Source organism: Gouania willdenowi, chromosome 7 (assembly GCF_900634775.1).
Source record: "Gouania willdenowi chromosome 7, fGouWil2.1, whole genome shotgun sequence".
Lineage (NCBI taxonomy): Eukaryota > Metazoa > Chordata > Actinopteri > Blenniiformes > Gobiesocidae > Gouania > Gouania willdenowi.
This window is the reverse complement of record NC_041050.1, coordinates 23,774,290-23,788,955: the sequence shown is the minus strand read 5'-3', so window position 1 is coordinate 23,788,955 and position 14,666 is coordinate 23,774,290. Positions and strand designations below refer to the sequence as shown.

Below are 14,666 nucleotides of genomic sequence, written 5' to 3'. Positions count from 1 at the left end.
GGAGAAGGACAGGGAGGGGGAACAGATAGTGCTCAGGGAGCAGGAGAAGATGCTGATGATGGTGATGGTGCTACAGCAGCATCTCCTGCAGAAACAAGTGCAGCCAAACCATCTGATATGAACATGACAGAAGTTGTTTTGCATTCTGTTATAAATAAAATGTATCTATAAATGCTTGGTATATCAGTGATGACAATGTTGATCATTACCTCATTTAATGTTTAATTAAAATATATCTATGATCTTATTTAAGTAACAGTGACTTGATAAGCTTATATATGTATAAATATATATATATATATATATATATATTTATATAATGTTTGTTTATTTTTAAGGAAAAAGAGCAAAGAAGAGGTCCAGCCAAGGCCCTCCAAGAGAGGTGGAGCAGCTTATCCTACAGACCTTCAGGAGACCACCTCCACACCACCAGCTCTGACTGAGGATGAGATGTTTTTCAGAGACCTGCTTCCTATCCTGCAAAAAGTGCCACCAGAATTTAGGGAACGTTAAATTTCTAAGTTTTAAACTTCTTGATTATCATCCGGTAACACTAAATTTGGAAGATATTAATTAGGTTTTGGATTGGGCTGGATGGGTTGGGGTGGGCGGCACTCTTTGCACGGCAGGAACCACATTGCGAATAGTTGTTTATACTAGTTTGTTTATTATGTAAGTATTATAATATTGAAGTAAATAGTTTGTTTAAAATTGAGGTATTATGTTAATGTACATGGTGTTCTTTCAGAATTGTTGATTAAAAACACATTTTGAAGTGTACTTTTGCTTTCTTTTTAATTTCTATCAATGCATATTAACAGCTATGTGTACACCACATCAAGGTTATATATTTTGTTCATACAAGAATATATAGTTTTCCTTATATTGATTCTCTGTGAGACCTTTAATGCCTTAAATTAATTTCAGAGGTGAGGTTTCTTGGATTATTTCTTTCTGGTTAAAATGAAGCTGACAGACGTTTCTCTCCCAATTCTTCCATATTTATTATACACATGTTAATACAATAGGAAGTTTGCTCTATAGAAGTATATGGTTGGCTCTTAAAATAGTCGTTTTGGGTGTGCTGGTGCAATATGTCTAGCCATGGAACGGCTCCTGCAGAGAAGTACGATGTGAAGACCTCTCGTCCATAGCTGTTAGCTGTGGTCCTGAAGGAGTCACCTGTGGCCAGATACCTGCACAGTGAACAACATAGAAAAGCTCAGATCATTGATAATCAGATATATATAATGTGGGTGTGTGTACGTGTGCATAAAAGGTGGAGAGATTAGAGAGAGAACAGGCCTTATATCCCAGAATGTGTTGCCAGATGACAATAATTAAACAGTAGTAAATAAATTACGATTTATTAATAAGAGTTAAAAACAATAAATATTAATGAAACAAGCCTCATCTTCCAGAATAGGTCTCCAGAGGACAAAAAATAAACAATAGTAAATAATTTATTGTAATGATTAATTTATGATAAAGACAATAATAAAGCAGGCCTTATCTCCCAGAATAGGTATCTCCAGAAAACAATAATTTTAATAATTCTGCTTTTAAATTCCCTTGGGATTAATATAGTATCTATCTATCTTTATTGTGTATTTGAGAGATGTGTCTGATGAATCATGGCATCTTCGGTTGCTTATGAAACTTACCGGAGACAGACAGACAGTCGTTTGGCTGCAGAGATGGAGCTCCGGTAGTTGGTATCCTGCCGGGACATCCGTGGGCCAATCCGACCCAGCAGGTCGTCGAATCGGGCGCTGGTCATCATCCAGGTGTAGCTTCTGAAGCAGTCAGTGAAGCTCACCGAGTTGGATGTGGCGCTGGTTCACCTGGTGAAGCCAGGAAAGCCGACTTTCTTCCCTTCCGAGGTTAGGAGCAGTGAATTGACGGGGGTCCTCCATAGTTGATGTTGGAAACAAACAGAGCCTTTTGGGAGTCTGGTGGGCGGAGCTTCGCTTCAGATGCGAATATAAAGAAAATAGGGAAACATTTTTTGATCCCGCGAATCCTGCGGAAGGTTTCGTGCGACAGACGCGAACGGACCCGCAGAAAACGCGTTTGGTGTGAACGCAGCATAACAGGTCTTTGAGGGTCAGAATTCTAGCTGATAGACAGGTGTTCAAATACTTATTTTCAGCTGTATCACACGAATACATTGTTAAAAAATCATAGATTGTGATTTCTGGATTTTTCTTTTTAGGTTATCTCTCATACAGTGGACATGCACCTTCCATGAAAATTCAGCATTTAGTATGTGTATACTCGAGTATACTATAATAATATTATTGCGTTTTATCGCAAAACTATTGCGTTATTTTTTAATAGTATTGCGTTATTTTGCAATAGTATTCCGTTATTTTAAAATAGTTATTGCGTTTTATTGCAAAAAATAACGCAATAATTAATTTCTCGTGATGTCCGTACCAGTAAGTCTAGTTTAATGAAAATAAAAAAATTGTTTTATTCCCGCCCCCCAAATCGATTGACAGTTCAGTTCTGAGCGCAAGTCAGCTTGGGACCGGTTTTTTTTTTTTTTTGGGCTGGTTGTTTACTGTTTTACTGCTGCAGCAAGTGACGTCATGTCTAAACAACCTAACCAATGATCTGGTGCCCAGGGACGAAAACATGGAAAAGCCAGAGGTAAGTCAGTGTTTGTCGATCCATGACAATTTATGAATCCATGATAGTCAAACAAGCTAGCAGAGCGACCATGCTAAGCATGTTAGCAGCTAGTGCTAAACAGAAACGGATAAAAAATACTAGCTTAACAAAAACATTGATTGCATATATATATATATATAGTACTATGGGTGACCATAGAATATCAACATGGGGTCATTCAATCCCTAAAACTCACTTAGACACATTTCATTCCCACATTTTGGAGATTTTTGGAAACCCTCCATTGTGCTACTTACTAAACTTCTAGTTAACTTAAAAAAGTGCCCTGTTTACAAAAGTGACAGACAAGAAGAGATGCTTTTATTTTGAAAAATACGTTGAATTTTTCAGCTTGAAGCCGGTCCCTGTACCATTTTACATTACGTTCCCAATACATCATGGGACGGTTGAGTATGACTAGTGTGCCCACTGTGCATACTTAAAAAAATTTCCCCATATGGTATACATCTGGGTATTTCTAACCTACTCAATCTTTCATACTATCTAATATGAACGCTCTACATACTCATTTAGGTGTTACACTCAGTACAAGTAGTACTGATTAGTATGATATTTACACACACTTTAATACACAAAGCAGATAGTTGGGGTCAATTATAGTTGTAATTGCGTAATTGGTAATAATTACAATTATGACGTAATTGTAATTAAGGAAATACATTGTGGTTTGTATTTAATTGAAATTGGGTTCTGATAATTGACAATGTAATTGGCATGGAAATTCTATAAAAACTGTCAATTACAATTTAATTAAGCGTAAACCTGGGGAATAATGTTACAATTCTCAGACTTTAACATATGTACTTAATAAGATATGTTTCTCTTGAGGATTATTTTATCATTTTTGATAGAAAAAAGGCTCAGACAACCCACACCAAATATATTAATACAACCATTTTCAATGATTAGGAAGCGAAACTGATATGTTTTTTTTTTTTTGTGTGTATTTTACAGGTGATTTAGGACATGGGTCAAACTGACCTGTTAGCATTAGAGATGCTAACAGAAAGCTAACACAAGAGTAAGGTTATGTTTTATGGGCTTATTCATTTCAGGATTTGTATTCGTGATTAATTGAAATTGAACTTTAGCAATTGAGAACATAATTGTAATTGACTTTTAGGGGAAATGATCATTTTAAGTGAGTTGTAATCGAACATGGATAATTGAAGACGTAATTATAATTGAAAAATTAAATTGAGCCTAGAGCTGCACGATTTATGGACAAAATGCTAATCACGATTATTTTGATCAATATCATAATCACGATTAAAATCACAATTATTTATCATATTAGTGAAAACTTTGTTTTTTTGTTTGTTTTTTTTGCACTATTTTAAACAAAAAATATGTGCACAGTTTACAGTGCAAAATTAAGCTTAAAAAAATTTACCCCAGATTTTTAAATTTACCAAAGGCTAACCAAATAAATACACTATTACAGAGTGCAGAGCCCGTATTTTAAATGTGAATATTGTGGACAATCAGGTTAATCTAATTGTGGTAACAAATTTTGTGATCACGATTAAAATTTGATTAATTGTGCAGCCCCAGATGAACCAACCCTGGCAGATACTTGATGCACACATACATTGTGTGGCACTTGTATGAGATGGAAATGTTACCACTAACGTACTATACACCAGGGTTTTCTCAACTTTCATCACTTTTTCTTTGCCATATTTTTGGCTCCTTTTAATGCATTCTTGCTACATTACTCCCATTTCTGACCCTTTTCCATCAAATTCAATGCCTTTCTGCACATTTTTTTCCCATTTCAAGACATTTTCAGCACTTATAAACCCTTTCCACCACTTTTACAACCTAATGTCCATTATGGTGACCCATTATTGTCACTTTTAACCTCTTCACCATATTTATGCCAATTTAACCACCATTTTGTTATGCCCATTATTTGCCATTTTAAACAAATTGTTCCCTTTTTTTCAGCAACTTTTAAGCCAATATTGACACTTTGAAGTTTTAACCAAGTTCTGTGGTTTTTAAACTCCCATTTCACCACCTTTTCCACCATTTTTGTCCACTTTTAACCCATTTTTTAACCCATTTTGGAAACCCATTGTGCTACTGACAAAACTTCCAGTTAACTTCAAACAAGAACCCTAACAAAAGTGTTAAAAAAAAAAAAAAAAAACTGATACTGTAGTGACACTTGGCTCATTCCTCTCATCTACCACTGTGTAAACCGAACTTCAACACCACTTTTGGGACATGTGCAACAAGACAACCTCCTTTTACTTTTAGTTGCAAAAAAAAAAAAAAAAAAGGTTACAATGTCTGAAGCACAGTCAAAGACTGTGTTGCTTCCATCACATATTCAGCTTAAGAAAAAACATTTTTTAAAACTAATGAATGACAAGAAGAGATGATTTTATTTGAAAAGGGGATGTTTGATTTTTAACTGAAGTCGGTGTCATGGACTGAGTTTGCATCGTACTGAGATTGTATATGCACATAAATGTGCATGTGCGCACATGCACACTACCGGAAAATTAATTTTTGCTAATAAAATAATTTATTTTTGTTTGGATTGGGTTAGGGTTAGGGTTATAATCTCGGTAAAGGTAAACTCAGTACGTGACATCGGTCCCACGACCATTTTACATTCAGCTCTAATTTGCAACTTTTAACCAATTTCTGTGGTTTTTCAAAATCCCATTTCATCACCTTTTCCGCCATTTTTGGTCACTTCTAACCATTTTATTTCTGATTAAAACAAGGATTTACATCTTCAAGATGACTATATACTGTATATGTATAAATGACTTGATAGGTAAACATATTATAGATGCATAAGTTATTAAGAACATTATTATTTCTAATTTAGCCATGACCTTACTTTTAACAAAACTGTATTCTATATGGAAACTTGTTTTTTTAGTATTTTATGTCAATCTACTTCATAAATAATAAATAACTTTCATCTACTTTTATCTGCTCTGTGCTAACATAAATCTTAAATGTGTACAGCTATTTTTTTTTACTATTTATAAATATTAATTTCTAATCACATCATGCATATCCTATGACTTGGTTTGCTTGATAGACTAACTAGTGTGTTTCACATTCTGTTTTTCCCCTTCAGATTCACTGATGAAATTTGACGATGTCACTGATGACTTGGCAGGAAAACCAGGAGAACAAAAGGCTGGACTGAAAGATGATAGAATGGATGGGCTTTTTTTTTTTTTTTTTTTTTTTTTAAATTGTGTTAGTTAAAGCTGCTTTATAAAGCACCACCAGAAAATGACACTATTTTTACTAAATGGTTCTTTGTGCAGTACCTCTGTAAACTGCAATTGTTTAAAATGATGTGTTCATTACTGCAATTTCAGTATTTTTATTTTAAATCTGGAAGTTTTCACAAAATGTGATTTTCATTAGTAAAACATTTTAGTCAAGTATTTAAATGAAAAGAATCCTTGACGAGCCAACCCACCACTATTTATCATTTATCTGTATCTTGTTTTTGTGCAATGCTTTACCCTAATAATGTTAATAATTTGTATTTTGAACCTGTTACTAAGATATTATTGGCTTGTATTTACTTGTTTGTGTTCTTTTACTGTATATGTGTATGTGAAACCCTTTTATCAAAATTAAATAAAATGTCAGAAAGTAATTTTGCTCATGTTTTCTCTTTATGTAAAGCGTCTTTGTGGATATGGTGATGACCACCCCCCATGACACCCGACACTGGCTCAGCCCCCTGTCCTTAAAACCTAGTGACGCCCCTGCAATACAATCTCATTCATTAATTGACACAATTTGTATGAATACAAAATACAGTCAATAACAGGATTATCTGCAATGTGGTGATATAAGCAAGATAATCTTTTGACAAACTCAATAAAAAAAAAAAAACAAAGAAAGGTGCACGCGGGTTAAGGCGGTGCTCGCGCTGCATGTGGACTACGTGAGGAAGTTGATACTAGTCTGCGCTCGTGCGCTCATCTGAGCGACAGGTCGATGGAGGAGTGTGTGCGCAAGTTCTGTCCGTGTGTGCGGCGGTGGTTCTCCAAAGATGAGTCCCCAGATGTTGCTGCAGGGGACCGCAGCGATGGGCTCCGTGCGGATCCAGAGTCGGGCTCCAAGCCGGTGTCGGACCCGGGTTCTTCCTCACTGCAGCCTGCCAGCGTCTGCATCTACACCGCCCTGTACGCCTACCAGTCCGCACAGCCAGAGGAGCTGTCGTTCCGGGAGGGGGACCTGTTCAAAGTCATGTCCCGGACCGGGGACTGGTGGACGGCGCAGAGGATCGACCGGAATGGGCGTGTAATGGGCACCGGGATCGTTCCCTACAACTACTTGCAACGGGCCGAGGAGTTGGACATGCAGCCGTGAGTTCCCACCTAACATTCTTCTCATTCTTCTTTATTGAATTTTTAACATTCACTAAGCAGCTCTGCTAAGGACAAAGCATGATCACATCATCGACCATCAGGTCAGCATCATAGAATGTAAAAAATCGGCATTAGAATAATGACCAGTCTGAGCATTAAAACAGTAAACAACAAGAGTTTTGTGCGCTATTGTTGACGTTTTGTGTGTTTTGGAGATTTTTTTGTGTTATTCTTTCTCTAATGTTGTGTTTTTGTTGTCAGTTGATGTATTTCTCTGTCTTCTGTTTATTTTTCTATCATTTTGGGTTTATTTTGTTGTCTTTTGTGAATTTGTAGGTTGGTTACTCTGTATTTTTCTGTAATTCTGTGCACAAAATCAGACTGAAAATGGGCCACTCCTGGCAAACCAAATACAAACCTTATGTAAATGATAACATACATTATGTGCTGTTTCGGGGGCCACGTGAGTTGTTAGGAAAAAGTTCTTAAAATTGTATGATGTAACAGTGCGTGAGCTCCAAAACAGAAAAGGGATCTCTAGCTATCTGTCACCAAACCTCACCTAGGCAGGTACACTGAGGTTCTCAACTTGTCGGTCATGGACCTCTGTTTATTGGATTGCAGGCATTTACCTTCTTGGCAAAAAAAAAAAAAAAAAAAAAGAAGAGAATATAATCTACGGCAGAGGTTCTCAACTGATTTTACCCTGGGGCCCATATTTTGCCGCAGTCATTAAATCACAATCCACTTTTTTTCCCTTTTTTTTTTTTTTTGAATTCAACCAACCACATTTAGTTTTTCAAATATAGCTGTTGAAAACTACGGAAGCTTATTGCATTCACTTGAATAAAAAAATAGTTTCTGTTTTTATGAGTAAAGTTTCTGTTATTACGAGTAAAATAAATCCTGTTTTTGTGAGTAAAGTTTCTGTTTTTATGAGTAAAATAAATCCTGTTTTTGAGTAAAGTTTCTGTTTTTATGAGTAAAATAAATCCTGTTTTTGAGTAAAGTTTCTGTTTTTATGAGTAAAATAAACCCTGTTTTTGAGTAAAAAATAAATCTTGTTTTACATATACAGCTTGAATGCATTTCAGATGCATCATTTTGTATCCATGGAGCATACCAGTGTCACGTACTGAGTTTGCCTCTGTACTGAGATTATAACCTTAACCCAATCCAATAAACAAAACATGTGTCCTTTCACAACTAAGTTGACAAACTGATGATTATACCATCTAAAGTACTCAACAACAGTAAGATTTAAAATAAAAGCGGATTGAATTGAATAATCGAAGGATGGCGCAGCGCTCAACATCAAGCTGTGATCATACTGTAGTAGGGGCTGTCATGAAAACCGAAACTTTACTCCAAAAAACAGGATTTATTTTATTGATAAAAACAGAAACTTTGCTCATAAAAACAGGATTTATTTTACTCATAAAAACAGAAACTACTCATGAAAACCAAAACTTTAAAATGGGGGCTGAGGTCTGCATTTGCTCCTAAGGGACCTTTAGTCCGCCTTAGACAGAGCACAGCTGAAGTTCTTTTGATCTTTGATAGAGCTGCTGGTAAAATTCCCGACATAACCTTTAAACATAAAAATGTCATTTCAGCTGCAGTGAAACTGACGTTTGTGTATCTGCTGTAGGATTGGTCTGTAGTAGGGGTGGGCGATAAGGGAAAAATGTCATATCACGATTTTTTCTTGGTGAAATCACGATCACGAGTTTATCATGATTTTTTTCTTTCAAATCATTTAGACTATTTTAAAGTTGAAAAATAGAAGATCATTTAGGACAATGTAATTATCAATTTTTTTTTAATTGTATGTAAACACTTCATCAATCTGGTTCCTAGTACAATTAACCTCAAATAAAACGGCTAACAAGTTATTTTAGTCACACACATTCTTTTTACTTTGTTTAACTAGAGTACTGTAGCATTAGCAACACTTGCTACATAACAAGGCAGCATATCTGTCTAGTGACAGGGGGGTGATTAATAACCTGTAATGCTGACATGCTGACTAGCAAATGGTGTGATTTGGCAGAGAACAAAAACAATGGATGTTCTGCGTATAGACCACAGACATATGACACAGATACGGCACCGCAAGGGTTAAAATGTGAACTACAATCTCCGTGATTTGGGAGATTGTCGTCATGTTGTAATCCTTAACAATCTAATATCGTCAGATCGCACACCCTTAGTCTGTAGATAACGCTTTGTCTGTTTATGTAGTGTTAGTATTTACCGCTACAATGTTAACTTTATTATTAAATCATTTAACAGGCACGTATCATAAGTTCCTGTACTCTGACCTGCTTTTGTGCCTTTTATTGCTGCACACGTTTCAAAGGTCAGTGGCTCTCTGCTTTGACACAAACGTTCTCTGTCGTAAAAATAAAAAGAGAGTTAATGAAAGGAGGAAATGAAAATAAAGGAGAACAGTCACATGCTAGTAAAGTCTGAGTAATGTCACCAGGGACTCGCCTCAGTTGTGTTCCTCTCTGCTTTTGATGATCAGCTTGGTTACTGCTGTGGTTACCTTTAAACACAACTGATCATAGCATTGATAATAAATACTACTCCAGATCAGTAGGTGGCAGTAGATTTTTTTCTGCTGCACATATACAGCACAGAAGGAAATATCCTCAGTTTTTTTCGGTGCAACCGTTTTAATTTATTCTATTTTTATTAATAAGAAAAAAATTAAGACAAAATTTTAACACTTGAATGTTTCATACTTTTATTAAATGTATATGACAGAGCAGTGACAAGAGTTCCGAAATATTATTAATAACATAAATGTGATAAATAATACAAATAATAATAATAATGAAGGAAACATTTACACTTGAGCTGCAGTATGAATAAGTAAGTTTAATTATTAATTTATTCTTATTACATTAATAATTGTAAAAATGTTATATTAATTTATGACAGATTTATTTTGTGCAATATGAGAAAGAATGTTATTGAATCATTGAGTAAATAAAAGAACATGTAGTTTAATGTACCTAATTTCACTAAAGTCCTCCAGTGCAGGCCTTTTAGTAATACCCAGAGCCATAGAGAAAGAGCGTTGTGTCAACTCCATTCACTCCAATGGTTCAGTTGTTTCAGGGCAATGGTGGTTCATACATTCGTACCCCGGAAGTAGCAGTTCACTGATGAAGCCTATTGAAGCCGCAGCAGAGAGTTTGTGATACATTTTTTAATGGTTAGACATTTGAATAATGATATTGGATATTATTATCAACGTATATAAACTCATTAATGTGTGCATTAAACCATGTTAGTGGATTATCCCCACTAAACTAGTAGATTATGGTATAAATAGCAGATAACGGGTAAGGATAGCTCACATTACTGGATAAAGTAACACCTCAAGGTTCAATTATATTAATGTCATTTCATCCAACGATGTGGAATTAGAGAAAATAAGTTTGAAATAAAAAAAAATAGAACAAAATAAATAAATACTTTTAAACTTAATTTATTTTTGCTGTAGTAAATTAAATTAATGAAATAAATATAACTTTAGGACTAATGATTGTACAGTGATGAGTGAAAAATGAGGAATGGATTTTTGGAGTACGAGCTCGGATGATAATTTAACGTTAAACAACAACAATGAAGAAAGCTATTTTGTGATATTGCTATGAAATTATACTGCATATTTGAGATTTCTGAACAGCAAGCTTAAGCAAAAAAAGTAACTTATGGATTTAAATTTTTTAAGTTTTGAATTTATCCTAGCTGTAAATATCATGTATAAACTCAGCTAATTATGATCATGGCAGAGGGAAAGGGAAGTTAGAAGCCCTAAGTGAGATTGAAAGCACACAGAAAGTTTAAAATAGGCCTACAATATTACCGAAAATTGCTGTCCTGGGGGCCCTGTGTCGGCGTCCTGTGGCTCCGGTCTATGATCAGCTTCTGGTGCAGATGGCCCCTTATGACACTTCAAGATCCTCTGTACCAGCCGGGTATCATGTGTCATTGTCCTTAATTTGATGCGTCTGTGAATGTGGGTTTGTGTGATGTTGTTGGGGTTTCTATTTTTTAATCTATGTGAAGTTTTAATGATGTAAACCCATATATTATATATGACAAGTACTCTATAAAAAAGTTTGATTTGATAAAGAAAAGATGAAAAACAAAAGCTTTAACAGTCATTTTAACTTTCAAACAATATAAAGCTTTAGTCGACTAAAATGCCTTCCTCTTCCATCATTTATCATTGGTTTGTCTCTACAGACTGACGCACAATGTGAGCAGGAAAATTAGGCAAAATTATCAGTTGACAGGTACTAAACGTCTTAATTCCACAATCTCTGTCCCTAAACTGAGACTGGAACTCTTCTGTAAACTCTGAGGGCTTCATGATTCACTGCTGCTTTTAGCATCAACTGAAGGGAAGAGTGTAACGTGTGGACACCTTCACAGCTGCAGATGTGAAGGTATTCATCAGTGACGCGCGCACACACGCACAAATGCTTGGCTTTTAAAATCAACAGACTAGCTGTTTGGCTATAATGTGGTGTAGAACATCTGTCTTTTATGACCTTAATGTCTCTATGCATTATCCCTTAAAATAAAGACTAAACAAATAAATACAGCTACAACTGTCTGACATTCATCACAGACATCAATTTTGCTGCATCAACATCACATTTACTGACAAATACCAGTATAAAGCAGTAAAAACATGTATTACCAATGTAAACCAGTACAAGTCTGCATTATAATTAATGTTGAGTTTACTGAGGTGAATACCAGTACCAACAGTATAAACCATACAGACTGGGGGAGCTGGAATATCCCTCTCTGTGTCAAACACAATCAGCAGGTCCCAGTTTCACTGCTGTTCTGTTCAAACTGGTGTCCATGTTAACTGATGACCAGCTAACATTTAGACTCCAGTCACCACGATCACCAGCTGCTTTACAACATTGCTAGAGTCACTAGCTGCAGCATCACACAGCGTGAATCTCAGAGTGAGTGACTGCTAACTAGTCACTACTCAACGGTATGAGTGTGGCTACAGGCTTGTGTTTCTCTTTCTTTGTTTTGTCTAAAAAGTGTATTTGTAAAAATGTATTTTTTGGTTTCTAAAGGTGGTTTTTTGGGATAATGAGTCGTTTTGAGGCTCAGGACCTACTGATGCTTCCTGAGAACCTGGACGGCGCGTTTCTTATCAGAGAGAGCGAGAAGGAAAACATTGGATGCGTTCTCTCAGGTCAGTTTCTTGTTGGTGCAGGAGCTTAAATGAGTAAAAGGCTAAATGAATAAATAAAATGATTGATAAATAAAGAAAGAAAACATAGATTAATTAATGGTTGGATAAATAAATGGATTGATGGAAAAAATATTATCAGATTATTACATATATTAATAAATGGAATAACTGATTGACATTGATGATTTATTATTAGATAAATCTTGAAAAATAGATAAATAAAAATAAATAAATGAAAACAAATGTGTAAATGAATGTCAAGCTCGAGCATGGACTAGAACCCAAATGCACAACTCAGGAGTCAAAGTTCAAATAAAGAATCTTTTAATAAACAAGGTAACAACGTAAAATCACTCTCACAGAGGAAAAACAGCCGTAACAAAGGCAAGGACAAAGTATCAAATAATATTAGGCACAACTATGGCAAAATGAAGCAAAGTATCAAAAGAAAACATAACCTGACCTGATGAAGAACATGAAACCTGAAACATGGAATAAACGCTGGTTCTCTGGCTGCACACAACAAGACGAACTGGCACCGGACAAAGGGAGACACAGACTATTTAGACATGAGGTAGGAGAACACAGGTGAACCAATCAGGGGCGGAGTTAACAATCACACTGGAGGGAAATCACACAAGGGGAGGAAGTCAGGATCTGAAATGAGAGGGAAGAGATGAGTATCAAAATAAAACAGGAAGTGGATGACAAAACGAAGACAAAAAACTAAACATAACTTAACATAACCTTCTGGACGTGACAATGAATGGATGGATATATAAATCAATTGGTGAATCATTTTAAATAGATAATATAAAATAAATACATATTAGTATTAATAAATACAACATAAATTAATTTAAAAAATAAATTTAATAAATTGTTCGATGCGCCACTCCATCCCTTTCCGTCCACAGTGCGTTCCGGGGAGCGTGTCAAGCATTATAAGATCTACAACCCAGACAGCAGCACCTACTATGTGGAGCCCGAATGCTCCTTCAGCTCTCTGATCGACCTGGTGGAGAACTACTGCTCCGCTCCGTCAACACCTCATCATCAGGCTCGGGAGTTCTTGTAAGAAGGTGAGCCTCATACACTAGAGGGAAAATACTACTTTTAAAACCATTATTTATATCATTCACATCACTATTCATTATTTTATTTCAATATAAATCTTGATTATAAAGCGCTTAAAAAATATTTCTACCACTGGAAAATATTGTAATAATATCATCTATAATTGGCAGCAATGGACAACTCAATCCATTTGGAATTGCAAACAGTGGCTGCATCAACAGCTTTTCAGAAATCCTTTGGAACCGTAACTGCATTGTCTTAAGGTCATTACCATGATTTACTTTTAGGAAATCTTTGTTTTTACAGCAGTAGAAAAAGTTCTGCTAGTCCAGGGTTTGTCTTCTTGATGTAGACTAGGATCAGAGTGTGAAGTTTCACTCTGCATTTTTAACCTCTTTCTGGCCTTTTGGTTTCCAGCCAGTCTCCGAGCAGAAGCTCGTAGCCTTGGATTTCCCCCAGGATGAGTGGGAGCTTCCCAAAGAGGATTTCATGCTGGGGGAGCAGCTGGGCAGTGGCTACTTTGCAACAGTTTACCGTGGGAGCTGGAAAAACCACATTAATGTCGCCATCAAGATCCTCAAAAGTGGTATAGAACCCGTTTGTGTCATTGCCAGCACACAATAACCAGTCAGTCCAGACCTGCAGGAAACCAGGCATTCTAAAAGCCTCATGAGGAATGTTACTACCAGGAACTGATGATGCAGAATTTCCTGCAGTCATTTCAGTCTTTCATTAACTCCACTAAGGACATAATATTTTTTACCGGCGTTATTTTGTTTATTTGTCTGTGTACAGTCCAAGTTAAAAAAAAACTATAGATGGATTTTGATGAAATCATCCAGAAATATCCAAAGTGTGATAAGGAACAAGTGATTACATTTTGGAGATGATCTGGATCAACAGTGCTTGAAGGTTTTCTGTGTTTCTGCTCAGATGCGTCAATGAACTACAAGGAGTTTCAGAAGGAGGTCCATATGCTGAAGAGCCTTCGTCATCGTCACCTCATCTCTCTGTTCGCCATCTGCACTTCCTCGCCGCCATATTACATCATCACCGAGCTGATGGAGAAAGGCAGCCTGCTCAATGTCCTCAGAAGTAAGACTGGATAAGATGAGAGGTGATGTTTTAAACTGGTAGATCTGATTACCATTGGACAGGAAAACCATTGGATCTCTAACTCCACCATCAAATTCTGGGATTGATGTTGGACATCCACTGCTATCCCTGTCAAATGGTGACCAGAAAATGAAATAAAAATAAGTGAGTCGATATCAGACAAT

At 36.0% G+C, this 14,666-nt stretch overlaps 1 pseudogene; it reads left to right on the top strand.

The window, feature by feature from the left end:
* Nucleotides 1-6,638: 6,638 nt before the first annotated feature.
* Nucleotides 6,639-14,497, top strand: LOC114466847 (protein-tyrosine kinase 6-like; annotated as a pseudogene).
* The last annotated feature ends 169 nt before the right edge of the window (nucleotides 14,498-14,666 follow it).